Here is a 14,548-nt window from a genome sequence, read left to right on the forward strand (position 1 = left end):
AGAAGATGAGTTGAAGAAGACATATCCGGATCTCTTTGCTAACCAGCCCAGCTAAATCTCGGGGACGAGATTTCTTTAAGGGGGTAGGGTCTGTAACACCCTAATTTAAATTTCAGCATTTATTTAATAAATTAATTGGCTTTATTTAATTTTCTAAGGTTTATTGTGTTTAGTTGGCATTTAATTTAATTTTTGTTCCTAATTAATTAAAATTTATCATAGGTTTAAATTTTTGTTGCATTCATGCTGGTGCATAATTTTATTTGAGTGTGGTTTGAATTCAAATTCAAATTTGAATTCAAACTTTGATTGGTTTAGAAATAGAAAAGTAAGGGAAATAGAAAGGAAAAACCCAAAACCAGCCAAAACCCAAATCCGGCCCAAGTCAACCCAGCCCAGCAAACCCCAGCCCAAGCCCACTTCCCCCTCTCCCTTTCCGCGGGCCCCCTCCAACCCAGCAGCAGCCCAGCCCGCTCTCCCTTTCCTCCCCAGCCCGCTCGCCCCCCGCTTGGCCCGGCTCCGCACGGCCCACACTGCGGCCTGCCTCCGCCCGTTCCCCGCTCGCCAGCGCCCGGCCCGCAACGCGCGCGCCTCGCCCGCCCGACCTGCCGGTCCCACCCGCCAGCGGCACCCCGCTCGCGCTCGCCCCGTCTCGCTGCGCCGGGACCCCACCGGTCAGCCCCGTCGCCTTCCTCCCGCAACGCCCGCCCGCGACTCCCGCCGGGGATCTCGCCGGCCTTCCAACCGGGCACGCACGCCCAAGTTGGCCGCCGCCCTATAAGTAGCACCCCCGCGGACCCCTTTCCCCCACCTCGCCTCACAGCGCCGCCCCTAAACCTAGCTGCCGCCGCACCGCCCCACTCCGCCGTGCCGCAGCTCTGCGCCACCGCGGCTACGCCGCTCCGCCACACCGGAGCCCCGGCCGAGGAGCGCTCCGGCTCCGCCTCGACCTCTGGAGCGTCTCCGGGCCCGCTACACCCCACCACGACCCCTGCTTCGACCACGCCGCCGAGCTTCGTCCGAGCGCCGCCCGGACCTCGCCGCCGGTTCCCTGCGCCGCGCAATCAGCCTCCCCAAGCCCTCGGTGAGCACCCCGTTACCTCCCGCTTCCTTTTGCGCTAGCTGGTGTGGCCCTTGGTTCTCATCTGACCCCTGGCCGCCGCTGCGGTCCGCGCCGGCGAGTCTCGCCAGGGCGCAGAGCCGCCACCGCCCTTGCCATCCACGCTCCGGCCTTTCCCGAACCCTGTCAACCCCTCAGGTGGTTTGTGCTTGACGCCTAGACGCCCCTAGACCCCAGCCCCGCTCAAAACCACCCCCGGAGGGCCGGAAATGGCGAACTCCGGCGAGCTCAGCCCGCGCCACCGCAAAACAGAGCCGCCGGCGGTGACAAATCGCCGCCCCCACGCGCCCAACCTCCCTGGACCGCCCAATCTGAGATGCACGGCCTAGATTAGATCGTGCCTGGATTAGATCCTAGCCCTCAGATCCAGATCTGACGATCCAGATCGGCGCGTACCCCTTCGCCCTGGCCTTTTTGCTAAAGAGACCCTGGGGTCTTTCAGATTCAACCCGCAGTCCTGAGTTATTCAAAAATAATTGCAGATTGACCCATGTTTTTACTCGGACCCCCCTGACCTTTTTAGTTTTAGCACCCGCAGTCCAGTTAAGGTTGTTTTGCGCGTTAGCCCCTGGATCTAACCTTTAATTACGTTTTAGCCCTCGGTTTTAGCAGAAAAGCCCCTGAAACTTCAGTTTTCTTACAAATAAGCCCCTGAACCTTGTTTTAGGCCTAGATTATGCGTTTTAGCTCCGTTTTTAGCGTTCTTTATATCCACGCGATCGTTGTAACGCGTAGAATAGTTTTAGCTTAGTTTTTCTTGCTGTTTTTATGTATTGACGTACTGTTCTTTAGCTTTTTGTTAGAGTTTGCTTGTATGCTTATTTTCGTGCATTGTTTTGGCCATGTGTTCGTGAGTAGACGTTGATCCATCTGAGGAGCCCCAGTACCAGTACCCGGAGCAGCCGTCTTCGGATCAGTTTGAGTAGCAGCAGGAGCAGTACGAGGAAGGCAAGTATAACATGAACAACCTATCACCTTTAAATACAATTTCATACTGCATTTTAATACTGTATGCCTATAAGGACTGTCCTAGCCACTTTATATCCTTTATATATACCTTTGGGTTGCATTTTGGTTAGTTGTGCTAGGTTGCTGCGCTATAACACACTCTGGTCCTTTTTAATTAATTTGATTAATGGTTTACTTGAACTTAATTCTGAGAGTGGCACTCTGTGTGGCTTGAGTGGCTCACTTCTCATTAAAAGATGTTTTTTTTTAGAAACATGGTTTAGGGGGCCAGCACGGTGCTTACTGCCTGGTTGGCCACTCTCCATAAGGACCGGTTCATAGAGCGACAACCTGGGACAACAGCGCTACCACAAGGCTAGAATGGGATAGACTTGGCGTAATAATTAGATCTTTTTGGTTTGGAGTAACTTACCTGCGGGGCAAGAGTAGTAAGCTTCAATGGTCCCTGCTCCTCCGGCTTGGTCTGTGCTTGGATTGCGCTCCTGTGCTTGTACCCCCGGAGGTGGGCCCCATCGTCGCCGACCTAACTCTCGCGGTTACGCCTTACCAACGAGATTCTTTTTAAAGGCCTCGTAGTGAGTCGCTGGCCATCTCACCTAAGGAAGTGTGATGAACAACTAGCGTAGCTCACGACTTGTGGGTAAAGATGTGCAACCTCTGCAGAGTGTAAAACTGGTATACTAGCCGTGCTCACGGTTATGAGCGGCCCAGATCCTCCTTTTGATTAGTGAAGTTATCTCCTTCCGACGAGGGAGGTGCTTCTCGGGGTTACCTTGGTGGCTTGGTCTTGGTTTGGTTCTCAGTAGTAGTATAATTAATTCTGATTAATTACTATGTAACTGGGTTTATGGTAATTCATCAACTCGTAGTAAATAGTTTTAATAAAATCTTGCCAACACTTAAAAGCTAATGCAGTTGAGTCAGCCAACCTTAGAGCCTCATAGTTTGTGTTATACTTGTTGAGTACAAGTTGTGTACTCACTCTTGCCTCTTCTCTACTTTTTCCTCTTGGCTACGCTACTGCTGCTCAGTTCCTGCCGACACGAGGGAGTTCGTCCAGCGCTACCAGGACTACGAGGACTTCTAGGTGTTTCGTCTCCCAGTCGACGTCCCTGTGGCGCCCTGCTTCGTCTTCAGAGAGCTTTATCGTATTTTTGTACTTCGCTTCCGCTGTATCAGACATTTTGTCATTATTGTAATAAATAACATTCGTATTTCGATTTATTATGTCTTATTCGTGATATGTGCTATGATATACTGTTCATTCTGTTGTATATACGTGTGACTTGATCCTGGCACGTATATGATTGCTCGGTTTATGTTCTTTTATAAACCGGGTGTTACAAATAGAACCGGGCATCCCCAAGGTGAGGAGCTCGGATGAATAAACTCCCTGTCAAGAAGAATTTGCAATTGCCTTTTCAATTCGGCTAGTTCATCGGGAGGCATGCGATAGGGTCTTTTAGATACCGGGGCCGTTCCAAGGAGTAGCTCAATAACAAACTCGACTTCCCGATTGGAAGGCATCTCCTGCAATTCTTCGGGAAAAACATCCAGAAATTCGCACACCACCGGAATTGCCTCTAACTCTGGCATAATGATGGCATTTAGAGCATGGAGTTGAGAGCACAATTTCATATGAAGATAAAGATAAACTCGCTTTCCGGAGGGGTGCCTAAGTTCAATAGAGTGAGGGTTGCACCGAATAATCCCATCATGCTTAGTCATCCAATTCATCCCAATTATGACATCCAAGTCTTCTAAATCAATGACCACAAAGTTTACCATGAAAATCAGCCCCAAAACTTCAAGTTGAGCTAGATTAACCACTTCTTTAGATACTAATGTGGCTCCGGGAGCATCAATGACAAACGGAGTAGGAATATTCCGGATAGGAAAATTATGTTTTAGGGCAAATTTTCTACTCATGAATGAATGAGATGCACCGGAATCAAATAATTCCCGAGTAGGTTTAGAGTTGATGGAAACCATACCAACAAGAACTTGCGTGTCTTCCTTAGCTTCTTCCGCCGTGATATGGTTTAGCTTGCCATGCTTGGAATTTTGCCCATCCTTTGCAGCTTGACGAGGAGGAGGAGGAGCTTGAGGGTTCGGAACATTGCTGGCCCCATTCTTCTTCGGTGAGGGACAATCCCTAGAATAGTGGCCCTGACCACCACAATTGAAGCACGGCCCACGGGAGGCATTTCCACACCGCCTCCCGGCTGTCCCGGAGCACGCGGAGGTTGACCTTGGGGAGTCGGAGGACGGCGTGGCATCCAAATGGCTTGAGGAGCTCCAAAACCGAGCGCACTGGGAGGAGGAGGAGGTCCCATGCTCGGGCGTCGCGAGGTACCACCGGTCGAGGAAGAAGAAGCAGCCTGCTTGCGATTTTCCACATCCATCTTGCGGTTCTCATTCTCAAGAGCATTCATCTTGTACTCGGTCTTGATTACCTTGCTAATCATGTCATTGAAATCCCAGAAGTCAGTGGTAGAGAGATGAGATTGAAGCCTCAAAGATAACCCATCCATGAAACGATCTTGCTTCTTCTCATCCGAATTGATATCATCTAGAGCATATTGGGCAAGGTAGTTGAAAGTGTTGACATACTCCATCACAGTTTTGTTACCTTGGCGCAACCTACGGAATTCATCTCTCTTGATGTTGAGCACACTCTTGGAAATATGATAAGCACGGAAAGCTTCACGAAATTCAACCCAAGTCACTTGATGTCCTTCGGCAACTTGTGCCATATATCCATGCCACCAAGCTCCCGCGGCATCCCGAAGTTGATGAGCCGTGAAGTTCACCTTCTCTTGATCATTTCATTGAATAAGACCAAATTTTTGCTCTATGGCACGCAGCCAAAAATCAGCACTAGAGGCTCCTTGGACCCGCGGAAGATAGGAGGGTCGGTGGCCATGAAAGTGGAATACCCTTGATGTTGCCCACCATGACCTTGTCCGCCCATATTTTGTACAAGAGCTTGCATGATTTGATTTTGAACTTGACGGCTCTCCTCCGACCGCCTAAGAATTTCCAAGAGAGCGGGGTGCACCGGAGGAGGAGGAGGCAAGTTGTTATCACCACCGGCGCCTTCATCTTGAGCCATCCTGCTGCCAACCACAAATGAGGTGAGCGACTGGGAGAAGGAAAATTGATATAATACAATTGCACGAGGAGAAATTGTACAACCATACAATATATCAACCACAAACGTGTCAGAATAATAAAGAGATCGGCATCGTAGTTAGGATGGATCAAGAATGATGGAACCAAGAAATTTTGGACAACAACTAGAGAATTATTTATATGAGAGACCCATGGTTCAATATTTAGTAAGCCATATAGTGCCATAAAACATATGTATGAGTGATGATAAATGATGACATGTCGCAACCGTATGCATAAATCATACGCCACACAACTAGGATAACGGAGGTTCACATAGATAAAAATAGTACAATACATAGGCATCGTAGCTAATTAGTGTCTCACACGGTCTCACCAATTAACTATCCAATTACATAAAATAGGCGGTGCATTACAATGAGTTACATAGCTCGAGGAGTCTCATAACCGCCACATGATTACATAAATATTTTAGAATGGACCATAGGGACCTCTCACGAAGTAGGGTGGGAAATCATCCAAGAGGTGGTATTGAGGGGATCCGGTGTCTTTGGGGTTCTCCGAATGAGTAAGAGCTGCATGTTCACCTCCAAAAATAATCTCCCTAGTCAAGGTTGTGGGGGCAAAGCGGCATACACGCAACCCATTAGACATGTGTGCTTGCCTCACAACGGGTTGAGGAAGGTATATGCCTTGAACTTGAGGAAAATGGAACTCCAAAGGTGCCGCCTCATGTGGAGTGTAGTCATTGGGTCCATGCAACACACCATGAGGCACTTGTGTAAGGATCACCGGGGTGTCCGACCCTAGAGGGGGAGGGGGTGAATAGGGTCGCTAATCGCTTTTTAACCTAGGGCTCAAACTACTTGCATAAGATAAACCTAACACGTCCTACACATGCTAGTTATGACTAAGGTTTATCTATGCTACTCTCTACTTACCCCTAAAAAGACTTGCAACCTAGCTAATCCTAATCAAACTAACTAGGAAAGTAAAGGTATGCAAGGTAGAGTAAGTGCGGAAACGTAATGTGGTAAGTAAAGAGGTAAGTGCAAGAGGGATGCAAACTCCCGAGTAGACACGGTCATGTAACGTGGTTCGGCATAAACGCCTACGTCCACGGGACACCGAGGCTCTTCCGATCACCGTCTTGCACTACGCCACCAAGGCGATACCGGCAAGCAAAGGCAAGTGCCCACAAGACACTAAGTCTCGTGCACCACCACCGTCTCTCTCAGTCACCCGGCCGAAATCCACTACGGAGCTTCTCCACCAAGGAGGGGGCCTCCTCTTCCCCCGCACAAAGTGTCGTTGCCACTCCACACCAAGACGGAGGGTCACACGACGGATCACAAGTTGCTTGCCGCAGCAAGACTTCTCTCAAGGGAGCTCTCACAAGAACTAATCCCTATTACAAGCACTAAGCACTCTCACAAGTGTGCTTAAGCCTATATGATGTACAATGAAGCTCTATGGTGGTTGGAGATGATCTTTAGCTCTTGTATACTTCCTTGAACTCCAGCACTTTCAAATGACCCAGCCTTGGGGGTATATATAGGCAGCATAAGCAAATATAGCCGTTGGAGAAAAGCTGCCAGAAAACTGCGTAACGCCAGTTAATCCGACGTACCCCAAAAGCCATCATCGGTTCAACCGGTGTATGTAAACTGCTAATTGAAAAACTAGCCGTTAGCAATCAACCGGTGTATCGCCGGTTTAACCGATGCAATCAACCGGTGTATGTAATATTAGCGTCGGTTTAACCGGTGAGTGTAACTTCTTCACGTTCCTCCAAAAACCACCTCTCTGGACAACTGAACCGATGCAATTGACCGATGCATCATCGGTTCAACCGGTGTATGTATTTTCCTCGGTCTTCATCTGCCAATGCACCGACGTATATAACTTCCGTAGCGTCGGTTAATCCGGTGTAAAACCCTAGCACGCATACCTTCTCTGTGATTGCACCGGTGAGTTCATTTTGCCCTACGTCGGTTTAACCGATGATAGCAAAATGCCTCAAATCTTGTCCCTTGGACCGAAGAGCTTTCAGGGCGCTGCCCTGAGACCCGCGAGGGGCGGCTCCCCCTCGACCCCCGTAGGGGTGGCCCTTCGGGCCTTGCTACGCCTCTCTTCTCTTTGTCATCACTTGAACCTAAAAGCCTGAGAATAGTCATCTTAACAATCACATTAGTCCAAGTGTTGTGTGCGTCATCAATCGCCAAAACATTATATTGAAATATGGCATGAGAGGCCATTTTCGCTACAACTTGTCCCATACAAACATATAGCTCCACGGCGCGTTGTAGTCCATTGAAACGGCGTCTTGTCTCCCTTAGCTCAGCTCGGATGCAACGAAGGCTTCGGTCTTGTGCCGCCACCAACTCGAACATACGCCTTTCATACAATGTGGTACCTTCCATTCCCATCTCAAACACATTCACATCTTGCAATGGTCCTTGAATTGGGAAGTGAGTGAATGGGTAACGCTCCAACTCGATCACTTCTTGGCGGAGAATTACCATGGCCTTGTATGCTACTTCTTGAATTGCCATCTCAATTGAGGTTCCATGTGCTGAAATGTGGTGAGCTTCCGTGACTCCTTCAACAAAGCGCCTTGGAATGAACACGGTGGCAACATAATCCACCATGCCCGGCCCAAGTCCCCTCGCATAGACCGAATACTCCGGCCTCTGCGAGAAGTTGCCTCTCCAAAGCATCTCGGCAAGGAGGGGAGGAAAGCCTTCCGCCTCCTCAGCACGAGTCACCATGACCAATTGGCCCAAGTTTCCGTTCATCTATCATGAGCAAGACAAGATGAGTTAGTGAACATATAAGGAATGATTAATATGCAGCCCATAAGATGAGAAAATCAGCTCCAAGAGAGGTACGAGTTATATACACCATAGAAGAAATATAACCTTAGAAAAGTCAAACTTTTACGAGTACTTGATCATTAGTGATTACCATTAGGTTTCTAAGCGTGCCTCACACTAAGTTTTAGTGGTAATCATGCATGGAATGCAACCATAGCTCTGGTACCATGCTGTGAGGAACCAGCCCAAGTTGATCCCGCCTAATCGAGTCATCGTCCATTGATCAACTCGATTAGAGAGAACCAATCCCGGTAGTCCTTGGAATGTGTCATGAGCACCGCCCAGGATTTAAACACACTCCACTAGCACAACAGCAATACCATTACACAATCACATCCACACACAAGTGAATATTACAAAGGGGTTTAAAGTGTAGTACATCAAGTCTCAGAGTTTTGCAGCGGATAGTTCTACTACTAGCACTCCATACATCGCAAAATAAGAAGGTAAACACTATATGCCGATAGTGCCCTTCACAAAGCCACCGGCCATCTACTCCTCACCCGCACCTCCGTTCGCGGGGTAGAAGTAGCCGAACACGGCCTCCGGCTGCGCATCACATGCATCAACTTAACGATAGCACCATGAGTACAAAGGGTACTTCCAGGACTTATCCAACATGGGTAAATATATCCCGACCTTAAGGAGAATGCATTTGGTTAGTAGCAATGTTAGGTCATGGCATTTAATTTGTTTTGCAAAAAAACATCTAACTTTGATCAAGTTGTGATAAGCAAAAGACAAGTATCTATAATATCTAAGTCATACATCAATACAATTGCATAAGTAAAGTGATCATATACAACTCGAGATCAATCTTCCATGAACTCATCACGCAACTTTACAATGGTGTGAACCTCAAAGAGCATGCTCACTGTCCGAGAGCGCGGCTATTGCAATAGATTAAAGACCCTGCAGGGGGGTACAACTTTACCCACACGAGGCTAAGACCAACGCCCATACCCACGGCCAAGTATAAGGGTTGATTCATACCTCAACCGTTCACACAAACACAACCGACTATGAGCGAACGGTCGGGAAGGACAAGTGCACCGAACCGACGATCACACTCCATCACGACCCGCACCGAATCCGATCAAGGCAAGGTGTGACTCATGCTAATTGGCTTGCCTTCCCATTATTAAGCATGTGGTGTGTACTAAAAGGTGCGCAAGAGACCGGCGACCAAAGAGACGGTCCTTAACCAACTCAAGCAAGACTAACCATTAGGACTCCTTTCCATCATGGCCCTACCATTCTTACTCAAGTCCGATTCCACAATTCATAGTTGCTCACATTTTATTCATCATCATCTAGGAGTGTAGAATTAATTAAACATCCTATAACTCTCGAGTGGTGGTGTCTTGCCACCTCTCGTCTTCTACCGAAGCTAAGCATGGCTAAGCGTTAAATCCGTGACTCCTAACCAAACATACTCAACTATGAGGAATTATGCTAAGCAAGATTGGTAATGCATCAAATAGGTTCTAAGCAAACATTGATACATATACATAGTAACTCATGCGCATTCAAGACACATCTATAAACTTCATTGATCCAAAATAGAGGGTAAAGAAATGCATAGGTGCCTGTCTTGAGTCTCAAAAGAAGCATCGTCTCCCACGGGCTCCGGTTCACCCTCCTCTTGCTCCGGCGTCACGGTCTCTACACGAATGCGATGATGCTTGAGAATTGAGCATGCCATGAATGTATGCAATGCTGTGCAATTGACACGAGGGTACATGTATTAACAAGCCAAACTATGGTATAAAGGCTGGACATAAGGTACATGGGTGGGTTGTTCATGCGTGAGAGAATGGGTACTGAGCAGGTAAGGGCGGACCGTCCGGGTTAGGGAAGTGGACCGTCCGGTCTGAACGGCGGACCAAGTGGCGGACCGTCCGCCGGTCAGTCGCGGACCGTGTTGGGGTGAAAACATGCTCTCTAACTAAATCGCGGACTGTCCGCGTGGGTTAAGTGGACCGTCCGCCTCTTAATTTTTGAAAGGCTGGAAATCGTGCAGAGGCTCTGTTGGTTTGGTCGGAAACTGGAGGACCGTCCGGCCATGTCGAGCGGACAGTCCGCGACACGGCCGAGGCTCACCGGCGAGTTCGTTGCCGGCGATTCCGGCCAAGGTTTGGGTTGAGGTTTGTTCCTAAAGGTTCCTGGAAGCTTAGAGGGTTCACTTTGGGAGCTAATTCCTACATGCATTAGGGTTTCAAAGCTCTAGGTGAGTTCTTGGCTTTAAATCCTAGTGCAATGGGGACGGATCGGGGAGGGGGTACACTCACCGGCGTCGAGTAGGGTACCGGCAAGGGCTCCAAGGCGATGGGGAAGACATGGGGAAGCTCGGGGTCGTCTCCCTTGCTTGAAGCTTGAGGGAGGGTTGAACTAGAAGAAGAAGCTTGTTGGGGAAGCTCCTCTCCAAGAAAGAAGAGGAGATTGGGGTGGTGCAGTTCGCCGGCGTCCTCCGGCGATGCTCCGGCGAGGTGGAGGGGCTTCAATGATGGGGGAGAGGGTGGAGCTCCTCCATGGCTTGGGGCTTGAGAGAGAAGGTGAGGGGAGTGAATGAGGGAGAGAGAGAGAGCTAGGAGAAGACTCCCAGGTGATGGAGGGTCGGGCTGGCGGGTGGGGCCAGAGGTGGGACGTGGCGGCAAGTCCCTATGCGCATGACACATATCGGATATGCACTAGCGGACCGTCCGCTAGTGTGGCGCGGACTGTCCGCGGATGTGTGATGTGGCAGGGGAAATCGATATGTCTGAGGTTGATCGTGGTTGGCCACGTGGCATAGCCGCGAACCGTCCACCGTATAGGGGCGGACTGTCCGCCACTACCAAAATCAGGGGACTAGCCTAAGGTTTAATTCTCTCTTTAAGTGAGAGCTAATTATACTTAATGCTTAATGATGCACATGATGACATGTTTAATCTGTTAATTAATATAGGGCTATTACACGCGGCATCTGGTACATTCCCTCCATCTCCCTCTCCTTCCAGCCATCGGATCAATACGCTACTCGATCGCGTGCGCGCTATCTAGGGCAGATCTCGCGAGTCGCGAATGGCACTCCGCCACAGGAAGCCGTTCCTGGGTGCGTTCCCACACATCGACACTGCCATCGAGGCCGCTGACGCCGACGGCCTGCTCTCCTGTGACGAAATCCGGAACACGAGGGTGCGGATCGTTGAGATGCTCTGCGACGCGGCGGACGACGACGACGAGAAGGCGGAGGCGCTCTGCGCGCTGCTGGACGAGGCCATGGCGGCGTCGCTCACCACTTTGCAGGCGGTGCCCGCGGAGAGGATCGCGCTGGCGTCCGGCGACCTCGTCGGCGTCGTCGGCGCGCTGATGAGGGACCATACGTCGGAGCGGGTTCGCGGGCTCGCGCGCGACATTGTGCACGGGTGGAAGGCGGGCGTCAAGGTCCAGCTTTCTCGGGCCAAGGCAGCCATGGACGTGCTGGACGGCCTCTCGTCTACTCCGCCACCGCCGCCGCCCCAGGACTCCGACACAAAGGCGAAAAATATCCTGGAGGAGCAGCCTTGTGAAAGCATCAAGGCCCCTAATTCGAGTTTTGGTAATTAATGACAACGGATTGTGGATTAACGATTTCATTTGAGATAATGAGTATAGGTTGATCCATGGATGAAAGAGATTTGGTTATGAACGTATGGAGTTTTGGAGATGATGAGCAAAGCTCGGGCACAAGGCAAAGGTATAAAATAGGGCTTTTGCATTTTACCGGTCACAAGGCGTTTAGTGGATGAAAAGTGACCGGATTTGTTGGATAGATAGCCATACTATCAAGAGGGGGTCATGTACTCATGCTTGACGGGTCTTTAGTGCCACTTTGCTCAAAATGTCTAGTTGCATGCATGAGGGCTAACGTGTTTTGAAAAGATTTGAAAAGACTAAGTTTGAGAGCTAACTAAGTAACGGCGGACAGTCTGCACCCGAGGGGCGGACAGTCCGCGACCATTCCAGAGAGCTTGCAGAGGTTCTGGTGGGCTGGTGGACAGTCCGGCCCAGGTGGGCGGACGGTCCGCCACTGTATTTCAAAATTGTACCAGAAAGGGTGTCTCTCTGGTGGGCTTCAAAGTTGAACGGCGGACAGTCCACCCATGGGGCGCGGACGGTCCGCCGGCTAATCTTAGATTTGTACCAGAGAGGTTGTTTCTCTGGTTTGGGCTGAAAGGTGAACATCGGACGGTCCGCCCTTGGGGCGCGGACAGTCCGCAGGCTAACTTCAAAGTTGTTCCAGAGACGTTGTTGGTCTCTGGTGGTGTGGAACACATAACTGCGGACGGTCCGCCCCTGGGGCGCGGACGGTCCGTCGGGGTTTAACGGCTAGTTCTGACACGCATTTAATGCACTCTGACTCACTGGTTTATAACGGCGGACAGTCCGGTTTTTGAAATGCGGACGGTCCGCGATTTCGTAGAAAAGAGTATAACGGCTAGTTTTTTTAGGGATGTCTATATATACCCATTGCCCGGCCTTTGGGAGTCTCTCTTGGCCATTTGGACTGCATACTTGACATCTTAGAGCTAAGGCATCTCTCTCTTACACACACTTGCTTAGAGATTGCATCCTTGAGGGTGTGAGAGCTTCCTAGTGCATTGCATCAAGAGTTTGAGCTTTGTGGCACTAGGGAAACTTCAAACAAGCTTCATCGACTTGTTACTCTTGGGAGTTGCCGCTCTCTAGACGGCTTGGAGAAGAGGATTTCGTGGAGCTCATCCAAGGAGATTGTTGAGGAGCCCCGATTTCGGTTGTGAGAGGTCTTGTGCTCACCTCACCAGAGTGGTGAAGAGCAACTCTAGTGGAATCGAGGTGTGGAGCGGTTCTTTGATTCAAGCCGGCTCAAGATCAAGAGGTTCTTGATAGAGGAGCGGTTGATTCTTGGAATCCACCTCAACGTGGATTAGGGGTGACCGGCAAGTCATCGACACCACGGGATAAATTCTTGTGTCAAGCTTGGTTACTTCTCTTGCTCACTTTAATTCTTATTTTACTTTGAGCAATTTACTTTACTAGAGCTTGTTTTGCATCTTGTCACCCTAGGTTGCAAACCCATCTAGAGATAGTAATAGCTTGACATAGGGCTTTCCTTTGTTACTAATTAAATTTCTCTAGTGTTGTTGGCTTTAGTTTTTAAACCGCCTATTCACCCCCTCTAGTCGGTGTTCTTGATCCTACACCTTGTCCAAGGAAGACCGCTGTAGTCAGCAGCTGCCGTATCAGTACGGCGGATTCGAAGAAGATCCCGGAGAAGAAGAAGCCTTGTCCAAGGAAGACCGCCGTCGTGAGCAGCTGCCGTATCAGTACGGTGGAGTCGAAGAAGATCCCGGAGGAGGAGCCTCGTCGTCCAAGGAAGACCGCCGTCGTCGTTAAAAGCTGTCGTGTCAACACCGCGGAGTCCTACGGCCCATTGCCCAAGAACAGAGCTCCGGTCGTGAGCACTAGCTGCGTGAAGCCGTCGTCAGCGAGCATGGGAGCTCCCGCGGTTGTCCCAGTCCCAGCACGGCCGAAGAAGATGCCGCCCGTCGTCACCTGCAGCGTCGCCGTGGAGAAGAAGATGGACGCCACGAAGCGCAAGCTCCACGAGGAGCGGTACCAGGAGGCTGAGGACGCAAAGCGGCGGCGCACGATCCTCCAAGTGATCAGGCCACCACGGCCACCGACGGGGCAAAAGCAGCGCAACGCGCACCTGAAAGGATCGGGTGCTCTAACATAAGAGGGGGAGGGGGTGAATTAGGTTCTTAATAAAAAACTTGACCTATGGCTTCAACTAGTTTGCACAAAACTTAAACTAAAACAAGCTATCTAGATGTGCAACTAGGTTGTTCTAGTGTGAAATCCCTATCCCAAAAGAGTTTAGCAACCTATAGCCTTTCCTATCAACAAACTATTCTATGAAAGTAAAGGCACACAAATTGCTAGTAGAAAATACGGAAGCTTAATGAGCGGGATAGGAGATAGCAAACTCTTGACGCGGGTGTTTATCCCGTGGTTCGGTTAGCCACAAAGGCACACCTACATCCACGTTGTTGTAGCACTCACTAAGAGTATTGCTACTCGGTCACCAAGTCTCTTCCGTGAACACAATCACGGTCACCTTGGTCCCGGGTTCCACTAAGGAGCTTCTCCACAAAGGATGGGGGTCTCCACGTCCCCCGCACAAAGTGTCACCGCCGCTCCACACCAAGTCGGAGGGTCGATGACGTTGCCGGCAAGCTCCAAAGCTCCAAGGTGCCGGCGCACCAAGCTCTTATTTTGGTTCACTAGAGAACCACAGCACAAAGGCTCAAGACCTTGCAATCACACTCACTAAGAGCTAACCTTTACACAACACTCTCAAAGTGTGCTAAGGGCTAAGGATATGATCTTGATGCTCTTGGATGGCTTGGAGATGTTTTTTGGTGTGTGTGGGATGTTCAGCAAC

Source organism: Panicum virgatum, chromosome 2N (assembly GCF_016808335.1).
Source record: "Panicum virgatum strain AP13 chromosome 2N, P.virgatum_v5, whole genome shotgun sequence".
NCBI classification, from domain to species: Eukaryota; Viridiplantae; Streptophyta; class Magnoliopsida; order Poales; family Poaceae; genus Panicum; species Panicum virgatum.